General features: G+C 54.1%; 2 non-coding genes across 2 annotated transcripts; both read right to left on the bottom strand.

The window, feature by feature from the left end:
- Positions 1–9,512: 9,512 nt before the first annotated feature.
- On the bottom strand, positions 9,513–9,665 carry LOC135908065 (5.8S ribosomal RNA). The gene has a single exon (XR_010566191.1). It is a non-coding gene; the product is annotated as a 5.8S ribosomal RNA (ribosomal RNA).
- A 1,231-nt stretch (positions 9,666–10,896) lies between these two features.
- Positions 10,897–12,711, bottom strand: LOC135908064 (small subunit ribosomal RNA). The gene has a single exon (XR_010566190.1). It is a non-coding gene; the product is annotated as a small subunit ribosomal RNA (ribosomal RNA).
- Between the last annotated feature and the right edge of the window lie 390 nt (positions 12,712–13,101).

Here is a 13,101-nt window from a genome sequence, read left to right as displayed (position 1 = left end):
CGATATTAGTGAATTACTGGGGGAATGCGGGGGAGAAAAGTAAAATAATAAAAAAAGGGAAAAAAAAGAAAAAAAAGGGGGGGATTAGTTAAAAGTTAAGTATTAGGTGAAAGCAATAAAAGAGAAAAAAAGGGGGAAAAAATAATAAATAATAATAATAAAAAAAGGGTGATATGCGGGCTGAGCTACAAGGATGGCATCAAGAGGGCTGCTGTTTCCCCGGATCAAGCGATCACTTTTTTAGAAAAACGGTTGAGACAGATAAGGCTGCCAACCAGTGTGCGTGCTGCAAGCCAGGCTAGTTCCCATTCTTTTAAGCCAATTTCTTTCGCTGCTCTCTTGGTGCTGGGACAAAGGAGACCACGTGCGCCAAACGCCAGCCCTAAGACCTTCACCTCCTTTCCAGGGCACTTGGCCTGAAGTACCGGCACCAAGGCCTGGTACTTCTGGCGCTTAGCAGCACACATGCCTTCCAGCGTCTCAGTTCTGGCATCCGAAGCGATCGCCACATCCAAAATGAATGCTTTTTCCTTGAGCTCGAGGACAATGTCGGGCCTAAGCCTTACACCGTCCCCGGTCACCAGGAGGCGCTCGCTCGAAATCTCAGCATCCTTGTGCTTTTCCCGCTGTTTAGTAATTATGGCCTGAGAAATGAAGTTATGCCGTGAGCAACGCGGCTCGTGGACGGATGGACACACCTGGAGGATGTGGTATGTGGTTTCCTGTGCCTGATGGCACCTTCTACAAAGGCTGGCCGAATCATCCGCGGAGTGCCGATTGGAGAGCGTCCTTGTTGGAAATAGGTTACTACGCAGGCGCAGGGAGCGGATGCGATCGCCATCTCCCATGTACCTGGTGTCTGGCCGAAGCCACCCATTTCCAACTGGATCGCTCTCAAAAGCAAATTGGCTTTTGTTTGTGTAAATTTTTTTCCAGTCCTCCAAGTGTGTCTTACGTGCTTGCTGTAGGGCTTTCTGTAGAGACTTAGGCTCTACGAGGCCGGTCGCAACGCCCATCTTCTCCTCGATTGCCTCCCGGTCTCCACGTAACGGTCCTTCCAACACCACGTCCACGATTGGAGACCCTAGACGTTGGAGCCGAGCGAATGCTTTCACCTGGCATTCAGCCGCCACTCGCGAAAGCTCCAGTACGCCAAGGCCTCCTGCTCGATGAGGATTATGGATGAGAATGTTGGGGAAGGAAGCCGGGAGATGAAGGATGCGTTTGATCTCCTGACGTATGTCACGGTCGAGTCTTCTGGTTAATGGTAGAACTGTGAGAGAGCTGGAGGCTGCGTACATCAATTTCGGAACCAATAAGGTCGAGATGCAGTTAAGTTTTTGAAATGGCTTCAACTGGGCCGAATTAATCAGATTAAGATCACGTCGAATAGTATCAATTGAAGCCGTCGGGTGTTTGTTTATGAAAAGGTCGACTCCCAGGTAACGAATGGGTTCGTTGCGAACCTTTGGAACGATCACGGCATCCCCAACTGTTAGGTTAGGAATGCCGTAGTCGAACCATTTTAGTCTGTGGGAGTCGAACCGCCAACCAAAATATTGGGTTTTTAGTGGGTTTAAAGCCAATCCAATTTTTTTGAAGTGACTTTCTGCAACCTCCAGGTTTCTCTTCAGTTCTTCGTAAGATAAGGCCACAAATAATAGGTCATCCGCATAGGCCATCGCGGCGATCGTTTGACCGTTGATGGCATAGCCAAAAGCCGAAGAATTAAGCTGGTTTAGTAGAGGGTCCAGTGTTAAATTAAAAAGAAATGGAGACAAAGGGTCCCCCTGTTTAATTCCCCTTTGGACATACACCCTGATGTTGTCACTTGTCCCTGTGTAGGCGTAAGTGGTTGCTTGCGAGGTATACATATCTCTGATACTCTCCAAGTATGCAGTGTGGCATCCGCCTTCCTCCAGAGTCGTAAAGAGTGCGTTGTGGCTGATTGAGTCAAAAGCTTTTCGTAGATCAAGAGAAGCAGCAAAGAGGGGTCTGTGGAATTTCTTGGCATGCTTCATCACGCCCTGTAAAAGGAGTAGGTTAGACTGCGCAGCCCTGTCTGGAGAGAATCCACTTTGTAGTTTATTAAAATAATAGGAATCCTGCAATCTTAGGAGAATTAGTCTAGAGAAGGTCCGGATAATTACTGACGAGATTGTTATTGGACGAAGCTCAGCTGCAGAGGCTGCATTACAAATTTTGGGGATGAAAATTGTCCGGGAAAGACGGAAGTCATGCGGCATACGTCGGAAGCACAAACAATTATTGAAAATTACTGTCCAAATGGCATTCGGGATTTTCCTCATTTCCCGGACGGTTAGGCCATCCGGTCCTGGTGCCGTGCCTGTGGCCATGTTCGTAAGAATTAATTGGATTTCGTCCTCTGAAAAGAGGTTAGCCTCATGAGGCAAGGAATCCTTTGTTATACCAACGTTATTGACCGGAATAGATTCTGTTCCTAGGATGTCATCAAAGACGCTATGGACGTCACTCAGCTCGATTACCCCCAACTCCCCCTGTTGACAAATTAGTTCCTCTAAAAGAACTTTAGGCCCTAGGCTGTATAAGCGCTGATGCTCTTTATATTGACGCCGCTTAAAATCTCTAGCCTTCTCGTTTTTATGTCTAATCAAGCGGATTTTGGCGTGCTTCGCCTGCTTCGACTTGCGTGGCTTTATCCCGAAATGGTTATAAATAATTGCTAGATCTGTCATTGTTATGGGCGTGTTGCAAATGTTTTCGGCTAAACCTGGGAAATTAATGTTATAGTCTCTAAGGATCTGAGTGACGTCCTCCACATTCAATGATTCTATCATGGGGGGCAATTGAACATCATGGCTCTCTTCGAGAGACAAAGGGCTGGGTTCACTGTCGTCGTGATTCTGGCATAGCTCGGACTCTCTGGCGAGAATCTCTCGGTAGCGGTTGCTCTTTCGGAGACCTTTGATTGTGTTCAGCGATCTAGAAGGATAGATCGCAGCTAATTGTTGATTTACGTTTTTTCCACCGGGGGGAAGGCACAGCTCAGCTCTGGCCAGAATACGGACCTGCGGTGTCGTCCACCTACAATAAGAGCTTGCAGCCGGTACCGCTGCCGACCTTACCCTACCCTGCCCGTCCGGATCCGGATTCAAAGGCGAACCTGCTACTAACTCGGGTGACCGAATGATATTTAAGTTGTGAGAAAAGTTAACATTACTTGGACTAGAGGTATTATTTGCTTGATAGGAGGTTGGAGCCGGTGATGCAGGGGCGCATCCATCCTCTGGGGAGAGCTCTTCGTCGGGACTAGAAGAAGACACTGGCCCTCGGCCAAGTTCGTGGAGTGTGGTGTCGTTTCCCTTCCTCTCCGTACATAGTGCCCCATTCCCAAGACCATCGTTTCGGCCGGCTGGTGAGGTCAGGGGGTGGGGAGCGAGCATACTCAGCTGAGCCGGGCCCTCATCGAGCCCCCCTCCGGCCAGAGTGGGCGAGAGATGCTCAGCAGCGCTGTCCCCGGCTAGCTGGCATGCCCGTTCGTCGTCTTCGTGGCTTTCGGAGTAGCACTCGGCCAGAATACCCTGGGCCGCTCCAGCGAGCTCTAGGTCGCGAGCCTGTATCTCTACGCACCCTGGGGGCACACCGGCATCGCCGGCAGGGGGCAAAGTTTGTGGGACGTTGTCTCCACTGGGCCCAGGGGCGGACGACGACATGTCCCCGCTAGAGGTAGAGGTCAGAGAGATTGACAAGTCCACAGGGATGTCTGACTTCTGTGCAGTTGCTCCCGCTGAAGGATTATAACCCCGCCTCCCCGGCTCGCAACGAAAAGGGATTTTAATTCTCTCCGATTCAGGAATACCAGATTCAAATTGCAAAAATTCAGTCGACCGAGTCAAGCATGCCACGTCCGCTGCCGAACGGGCCGGTAGGTTTAAACTTAATTGGTAGGCGCTGGCAAGCGAACCCATCTGTGCTCTAGAGGCGACGACCACACGCATCTCCCGCTCAGTCCAGGCCGACCGATCTCCCCCCACCGGAGTCCCTCTCCCCGAATCATCCCCAGGTTTATTTTGCCGATCGACTTTATGAGCCCGACTACCTCTGTCTCTTGAGCTACTTGAAGCTATATGCCTAGAGTCTGACAAAGTCTCTTTATTCTGATTTAACCTACTGACACTGTGGCCTCCCCCAGACGAGGGCTGCGAAGAAGAATGTTTCTTGCGACATTTTGTAAAGTGGGCGGATGCCGACTGCGAGGTTTTGTAGCTGTAAGTACTACAACTGCTGCATTGCCAAATTATGGTTAACCCGTGCTTAATGAATACGTGCTGCTCAACTTTAACCCTGGAAGTAAATTGTGCAGAGCACTTGGGACAAATGTTGCGGGAAGGCGGATAACTTAGTGTAAGCTCCTTATGTTGGGTTTTAGCTTGCGAGGAGACACCCTTGGTCTCTGCCGAATCGACTTGCGATTTACACTGGCTCACCACACTATCCACACTTGAACTAGTATCGGTTATGGAGGAGTCTTTATTCTTAGAGCAATAATTATAATGAGCAGCGACTGAACGTGAAGAACCCTGAAAAGCACAAAGGCTGCATTGCCATTTAATGAATAAACCATGTGTACCTGTGTAGTGCCTCTCCAGTGGTGCCATTCTGCGCTCGCTAAAGTTGCATAGGTGGCAGTCCAATTGGGGGAGGGGGTATGTTAGTATGTGGACGTTAGAGGCCATTGTAAAAGTAGGGAAGTGAAAACAGGTAAGCCCAGCGCTCCATATCCGCCCCCGATTAGTGGGTTATAAGTTAAACGCAGAGGCGGAAAGAAAGAAACATTCATTATTAGGGAGGAAAAAAAAAGAAGGGACAGGAGGAGTGGGCTAAAACAAAAGGTTTTTTTTTGTAAGTGGGGGTCGAACCCGTGAATTCAAAGTGCAACGTGAAAATGGTAGCCTAGTTGGTTAAAGCAATGCGTCGGCAGTACTTTCAAACTGTTTTTTCTTTTAAGTGGGGACGTTTTAAAGGAAACTGCGAGCGTCAGGTTGTCCGGCCATACTTTGTACGGCAAGCCATACTTTGCAGCAAACAGTGTTGCGTGGCTGGAAACCGGACCGGTCATGCGAGAGACTAGCGCCACGTCTCGCCCTAAGCGAGCACTAAGACACCTACTGTTGTGGCTTTGGCGTCCATCAGACACCAGGTGGCGCTCTCTACACACTTACAGTCAAATAGCGGAATTTGAGGGAGCGTGTAGCAGACGACAAAATGTAACACAGCAACATGGCGACTCGGCAGAAAACGTTCAAATACCGATGAACGCGTGAATGCCCGCCACAGAGCCGCCAGTGCTGTGTTTACCTCAAGCATCTGCATGCCTATTAAGCGCTTGGCGCAACTGCACTTGGAACCTGAAACTTGTTAAATTAAGGCTGCCACGAGCCAGGGGATGTGAATGCCTAAGCATTCTGACGGGAAGTGTTTGCCTTGGATTAGAATTATTTGTTTAAATTATTTGAAGAACTTGGAAAAACTGACACGGCTGGAAAAAAAACAGCCGGTCTAAAAGGAATTATTTAAATTTATTTTAACCCATAACTTTAATACGAGGGAAAAAAGGAAAGAAAATTGCCGCCTCTCACGTCATCGGGAGCGGATACCAGGCCCAGGGCATGACCAGCAGGCTTCAGCCGCACATCGGTCCAGACGACTCCGGTGTGTGGCAAAACACAGTAGACAGAGGCTGCCTCCGCAAATGCCTGGCATATGTATATGTACAGAGTCATAGTTACTCACGCCGTTTACCCCCGCTTTTTTGAATTTCTTCACGTTGACATTCAGAGCACTGGGCAGAAATCACATTGCGTCAGCACCGTCAACGGCCCTCGCAATGCTTTGTTTTAATTAGACAGTCGGATTCCCCCGGTCCGTGCCAGTTCTGAGTTGGCTGTTTTCTGCCGGCCGAAGCAAGAACCTCAGGCGCGAAGCCCACGGAAAATGCACAGCTGTGGCTTTCCACAGGAAGGTCCCGACGCTGGTCCGGGCTCGGCCGCACCGCTTTTTACGGCGGCGAGCCTCGCCCAGTCCCGGTGCAGTGCCGTTCCTGCTTCTGGACCCCAGCCCGACCGGCTCAGCCCTCAGAGCCAATCCTTTTCCCAAGGTTACGGATCCGTTTTGCCGACTTCCCTTACCTACATTGGTCTATCGACTAGAGGCTGTTCACCTTGGAGACCTGCTGCGGATATGAGTACGGTCCGGCACGAAAATCACACTCCCTCACGCACCGGACAGCGCAAGAGCCGCACTGCTCTACGGAGCCACCATCCCTATCTCGGGGTGAACCCATTCCAGGGACTCGATCTCCTTACAGAGAAAAGAAAACTCTTCCCGGGGCTCCCATCGGCGTCTCCGAGCTGGTTTGCGTTGCCGCACTGGGTCCCGAAGGACCGATCTCCGTAGCCGGGTTCGGGACTGTTAACCCGATTCCCTTTTGGTTGCAGCGGGGCGTCTCCGATTCACAGACTGAGCTGCACAAACGCGCCCGCTTCTGAAAGGATTTCTCCTTTCCCTAAGGACCGACTGACCCATGTTCAACTGCTGTTCACATAGAACCCTTCTCCACTTCAGTCCTCAAGGTTCTCACTTGAGTATTTGCTACTACCACCAAGATCTGTACCAGCGGCGGCTCCAGGCGGGCTCACACCCGACACCTTCAACGCCCACCGCTGCGGCCCTCCTACTCGTCGCGGCTTAGCACCCCCACATTTCGTGCTTTTCTGCCGGCGACGGCCGGGGATAGGCGCGACGCTAGAGCGCCATCCATTTTCGGGGCTAGTTGCATCGGCAGGTGAGTTGTTACACAGTCGTTAGCGGATTCCGACTTCCATGGCCACCGTCCTGCTGTCTTAAGCAACCAACACCCTTCATGGGTTCTCATGAGCGTCCCGACTCGGGCGCCTTACCCCGGCGTTTGGTTCATCCCACAGCGCCAGTTCTGCTTACCAAAAGTGGCCCACTTGGCACTCTCATCGCAGCGGGAGGCCTCAACCCAGAAGGCCTCCCGTACACCCATTGAAAGTTTGAGAATAGGTTGAGGACGTTTCGACCCCAATGCCTCTAATCATTCGCTTTACCAGGTGTGACTGCTCTCCCATCGAGCGCCAGCTATCCTGAGGGAAACTTCGGAGGGAACCAGCTACTAGATGGTTCGATTGGTCTTTCGCCCCTATACCCAGGTCGGACGATCGATTTGCACGTCAGAATCGCTTCGGACCTCCACCAGAGTTTCCTCTGGCCTCGTCCTGCCCGGGCATAGTTCACCATCTTTCGGGTGCCAACGTGTGCGCTCTCGCTCCGCCCCGGCGACGAGTGAGCGCCTGGGACGGGCCGTTGCTGCTCCCTTTTTCGGACCCCTGTGCGGTCCGGGATCGCAACGCAGCCCGTAAGGGGCCTTCACGTTTCATTGCGCCATTGGGTTTCGAGAGACCCATTGACTCGCGCACATGTTAGACTCCTTGGTCCGTGTTTCAAGACGGGTCGGGTGGGTTACCGACCTACTCGCCGCAAACCACGATAGCGCCTCCGCGGGAGAATTGCCCCGCTCGCAGCGGCTTCTCGCCGGCCAACCCGCCGCCACGGGACCAACCCGGACGACAGGAGACGACAAGCTTGCCCAGCGGGTTCTCCGCTCCGTTTCCGGAGGGCGTCATCGTTCGGGCCTCCCGACAGCCGGGAGAAGCCCATGGGGCCTGGACGGGGTGACGAACTTCTCGTGCACGGCGAGATATAACTCCCGCGTGCCGTCCCCGAAGGGACGGGCAGGTCACCTCCATAGCCGGACTCAAAGTCGTACTTTTCCCATTGACCCGCGTCCGTCGCGGCGTTCTACCGGCGGTGGGAAGTGCGCACCCTGGAGACCGCGTCTGCGTGCCAGCAGCCGGAACAGCCCCCCGAAGGGGGCCATTTACCCGACGCCGCCGGCTCTGCGGTCTTCCGGAGACTGAATCCCACCGCTTTCGAGCTTCGAGGGCCCACCCGTTTTACTCTAAGCGGTTTCACGTACTCTTGAACTCTCTCTTCAAAGTTCTTTTCAACTTTCCCTCACGGTACTTGTGAACTATCGGTCTCTCGGTCGTATTTAGCCTTAGATGGAGTTTACCACCCACTTAGGGCTGCACTCTCAAGCAACCCGACTCACGGGAGGCTTCATCCCGGGCGCGCAACGGCGGAGACGGGCCTGGCACCCACTCTGGGACAAGCCCCTGTCAGGGGGACTTGCACCGTCGCAAACCCCCGAGAACGTCGCCTCCCATACACCACATTTCCCGACCGCCTGCAAGGACGGGGGATTCGGTGCTGGGCTCGGTCCCGTTTCGCTCGCAGCTACTCAGGGAATCCCTGTTGGTTTCTTTTCCTCCGCTTAGTGATATGCTTAAATTCAGCGGGTTGTCTCGCCTGATCTGAGGTCGACAACGGATACATCGCTTTCGCCCATTCCAGCACGACCGAGTACGACGCCCTGCCACGTCCTTACGGACGAGGCTGGCAGGCGGCACAACGCCTGCGCGCGTGCGTCATACGAGCGGTACATGCCGAAACGGACTCGACACGTTCGAAAACCCAGCGCCAACCGAGTGCGACGCCCTACCACGTCCTTCGCCCAACACGGAGCTACTTATAGACGAGGCTGGCAGGCGGTGAACCGCCTGCACGCGTGCGGCGCACGAGCAGTTGCGTGGTAAGCGACCGTGTCTGAAGCCCAAAACACAACCGAGGCAAAGATCGCCTTGGCAGCGCGCCGCTTCAGCGGGCACTGCAGGGGCGACTAAAACCTGGCGGGAGGCATCGTCTCGTGTAGCGTCGCCCCTGCCCCAACTGGAGTGGCCCAGTCTTAAGGGGACAGAGACTGCGAAGCACTTGGACCGACGGCGGACTACGACGGAACGCTTCAGCTCGGCCAACGCTCTCGAGGGAGACATTTTCCGTCTCGCGGCAATTCTCCCCCGTGCCGTGCTCTTCTCGCTCGCAGACGGCGCTCTCGCGTCGAACCGCTTTCGGGGGCCACCCTTCTCCTCCCCGCTCGTCGCACGAATCTGCCGATTCCCATTCGTGCGACGAAGCCCGGAAGGGCACCCACACAGCTGCGGTGACGTGAGCGAGCGACCAGCTCTGGAGCTCGACGTACTCCGAAGGCAAACAACGCAAATTGCGATCGCTTCCGACTCTCTCGCAAAGGTGCGCGCTACAAGGCAACAGACGTTCGCGCCTCGAGCTTGGAACGCTCTTTCCCTGCAGGTATCCGACTCCATCCTGCGGCGGTCTTGCCTGAGGCGCGCACTCGTCACGCTGCAGTAGTAATGCCTCGTTTCCGTCTCTTCGAAGATTTGGCACGACGGCTCGCCACCGTCTCCTTCTCGTGAGGTTGCTGGCGCGTGGCTTTAGCGCTCAACGTACTGTCCATGATGCCGACGCGGTCAAAACGAGTCGACGGACGCACGTTCCCTGGTCGCCGAAGGCTCTCTTGATATGTGATCCGACCCTCAGACAGACGAAGCCAAGGGAAGACCCAAGGCCGCAATGTGCGTTCAAAGAATCAGTGCTCAGTGTGTCCTGCAATTCACACCAAGTCTCGCAGCTGGCTGCGTTCTTCATCGACCCGAGAACCGAGTGATCCACAGCTTAGAGTCGTGAAAAATAGTTTGTTCAATTCAGTACAGTACAACAAGTGTTTCGGCCACGTGGCGTCTCCCTGTGTGTGGTTTCGAAGAGCGCCTTTCGGCGTGCGCTACTCCTGTTTCGCTCTTTCGTTCGGCGGTCACGCGTTTCCGCATGACCGCTGCTGATCCAACAGCCTACTCGAGACGAAAGACAAGAGCTTGGCGCACGCGTACTCGCGCAGCTCTCCAAAGCCACTCGGCCAGTGCCAGGGAGGGCTCTCTGCGCCGGAGCCACAAGTCTACTTGAGGCGGAAGACGAAGCCAGCAAGGGCCTGGCCGCAAGTGCGTTCGAATACGGGATTACAGTCCCTCGTCTGTCCGTACTTCCTCTTTCGACGTGCGGCGCCTTCCCAAAGCGCACAAGTCCGCAAACCGCAGAACGCTTCCGACGTAGCAAAGCCGCGTTTCCTTCGGTACTTCGCAGCAACGCCGCCTTTCCCTCGGCGGCGGGCAAATTGCCTGCAGACGTCGTCGCATTGAACCGCGAACTCGACACCTCGCGCGTCACGAGCGGGAGCCGACCGGCAGCCTCCGGCCCTTTCGGGCGCGGTGGAATTTGCCGCGGACGACGGGAGAGTGCTTTAGGCCACGGTTCCTTCCGTACTTGGCAGCCGCACCCTCAATACCGCCGGTTCCATGACCCACCGAGCGCCGCACCGTTCCTTTAGTACTTGGGCAGCAACAAAGTCGGTTCGTTACTCCACACTCGCCGCAGGAAGCGACCGGCAGCCGCCAGCCTTTTCAGACTGGGCAGCGTTTACCGCGGAGGACGGGAGAGCGCTCGCACCACGGTTCCGTGTGTACTAAGCGGCAGTGGCATTAGCTCTCGACCGTCAGTTCCTTGACCGACCGCACGCTTCGCCGTTCCCCTCGTACTGGGCAAGAGCAGCAGGTCGGGTCGTCTTACTCCCATTCCGCGCAAGAGTGCCGAGGCGGACTTCAGAAAGCCCACCCAGTGTGCGTTACGCCGTTTCTACCCGCGGGCGCGGCCAAGCCAACCGTCCACGGTTGCAGCCGGCGTCCACTGGGCGCAACAAATTTGGCACGGGGCACCCTTCGAAATTCGGGCAATCCCCGGCATGTTCGGGTATAGCCGTCCCCGCGTCCAAGCGGGGCCAGCGGCGGAAAGCGTCGGGCGCAGCGAGCTGCTTCACCCACACGGGGTAGAAACAATGGCGCTCGTCACCCTCGAACAATCCGGTAATGATCCTTCCGCAGGTTCACCTACGGAAACCTTGTTACGACTTTTACTTCCTCTAAATGATCAAGTTTGGTCATCTTTCCAACAGACAGGCGCAACCGAAAGGCCGCGCCGGACATCGGTCCGAAGACCTCACTAAATCATTCAATCGGTAGTAGCGATGGGCGGTGTGTACAAAGGGCAGGGACGTAATCAACGCGAGCTTATGACTCGCGCTTACTGGGAATTCCTCGTTCAAGGGGAACAATTGCAAGCCCCTATCCCAATCACGAAAGAAGTTCCACGGGTTACCCAATCTTTTCAGACAGGGATAAAGACACGCTGGTTCCTTCAGCGTAGCGCGCGTGCGGCCCTGGACATCTAAGGGCATCACAGACCTGTTATTGCTCTGTTTCGTGCGGCTAGGAGCCGCTTGTCCCTCTAAGAAGGTTGTAAGGTGCTGGGAACCCCGCACCTATTTAATAGGCTAGAGTCTCGTTCGTTATCGGAATTAACCAGACAAATCGCTCCACCAACTAAGAACGGCCATGCCCCACCATCCACCGAATCAAGAAAGAGCTCTCAATCTGTCAATCCTCCCAGTGTCCGGGCCGGGTAAGTTTTCCCGTGTTGAGTCAAATTAAGCCGCAGGCTCCACTCCTGGTGGTGCCCTTCCGTCAATTCCTTTAAGTTTTAGCTTTGCAACCATACTTCCCCCGGAACCCAAACACTTTGGTTTCCCGGAAGCTGCCCGCCGAGTCGTTTGAGTAACTCAGGCGGATCGCTGGTTGGCATCGTTTATGGTCAGAACTAGGGCGGTATCTGATCGCCTTCTAACCTCTGACTTTCGTTCTTGATCAAAGAAAACATTCTTGGCAAATGCTTTCGCAGTAGTTCGTCTTGCGACGGTCCAAGAATTTCACCTCTAGCGCCGCAATACGAATGCCCCCGTCTGTCCCTCTTAATCATTACCTCGTATTCCAAAAACCAACAGAACAGAAACGAGGTCTTGTTCTATTATTCCATGCAAGTTTATTCAGGCGACTCGCCTGCGTTGAGCACTCTAATTATTTCAAAGTAAAAGCACCGGCCTTCTCGAGGCACACAATGAAGTGCACCAAGAAAGGACCGGCATGATGTTCAGTCCGAGCCGTCGCATCGGGTAGATGCGCTACTCGTCTGGAACTGAGATCCAACTACGAGCTTTTTAACCGCAGCAGCTTTAGTATACGCTATTGGAGCTGGAATTACCGCGGCTGCTGGCACCAGACTTGCCCTCCAATTGATCCTCGTTAAAGGATTTAGAGTGTATTCATTTCAATTACGGGGCCTCAAAAGAGTCCCCTATTGTTATTTTTCGTCACTACCTCCCCGTGCCGGGAGTGGGTAATTTGCGCGCCTGCTGCCTTCCTTGGATGTGGTAGCCGTTTCTCAGGCTCCCTCTCCGGAATCGAACCCTGATTCTCCGTTACCCGTAACAACCATGGTAAGCAAGTAACCTACCATCGAAAGTTGATAAGGCAGACACTTGAAAGAAACGTCGCCGGCTCGTGGCCATGCGATCAGCACAAAGTTATCCAGAGTCACCACACAATACGGGCCGAAACCCGATCGATCTTGGTCTAATAAAAGCACCCGTCGCCCAAAGGGCTTCAGGCTCACTGCATGTATTAGCTCTAGAATTGCCACAGTTATCCAAGTAGGAAGAAACGATCTAAGGAACCATAACTGATTTAATGAGCCATTCGCGGTTTCGCCTTATTTCGGCATGTACTTAGACATGCATGGCTTAATCTTTGAGACAAGCATATGATTACTGGCAGGATCAACCAGGTAATCGTTCAACTGCGCGTCCCGCCTGTCAAGCAGGCCGGACGCCGTTTTTGCGATGCCGAGGCCACCTTCAGGCGCCCCAGCACGCTTCGTTCTTGCAAAGAGTAGCACTTTGCACAGTCCGAGACGACGGCGTTCGAGCTCGCTACGGCGCCCTCCCCGAAGGGCCGGGTATCACCACGCGGCAAGAAGCACGCAACATTCTCGATAGACTGGTTGTGTCGACTCGATCACGGCTTGCTGTTTCTCTTGAGCCCGCAGCACAGGTGGACCGACCGACACTTGCATCGTAGCCGAGACGGCAAAGCCGCCAGGCGACGGGTCACGCCCGCGCCTTCGGCGCTTTCGTATTTGACTCGTCCGAGGACGATGCGGAACACAACTCGATATCGT

The sequence above is a fragment of the Dermacentor albipictus genome, chromosome 10 (assembly GCF_038994185.2).
Source record: "Dermacentor albipictus isolate Rhodes 1998 colony chromosome 10, USDA_Dalb.pri_finalv2, whole genome shotgun sequence".
NCBI classification, from domain to species: domain Eukaryota; kingdom Metazoa; phylum Arthropoda; class Arachnida; order Ixodida; family Ixodidae; genus Dermacentor; species Dermacentor albipictus.
The sequence above is the reverse complement of the archived record's forward strand: the minus strand, read 5'-3'. Positions and strand labels throughout refer to the sequence as shown.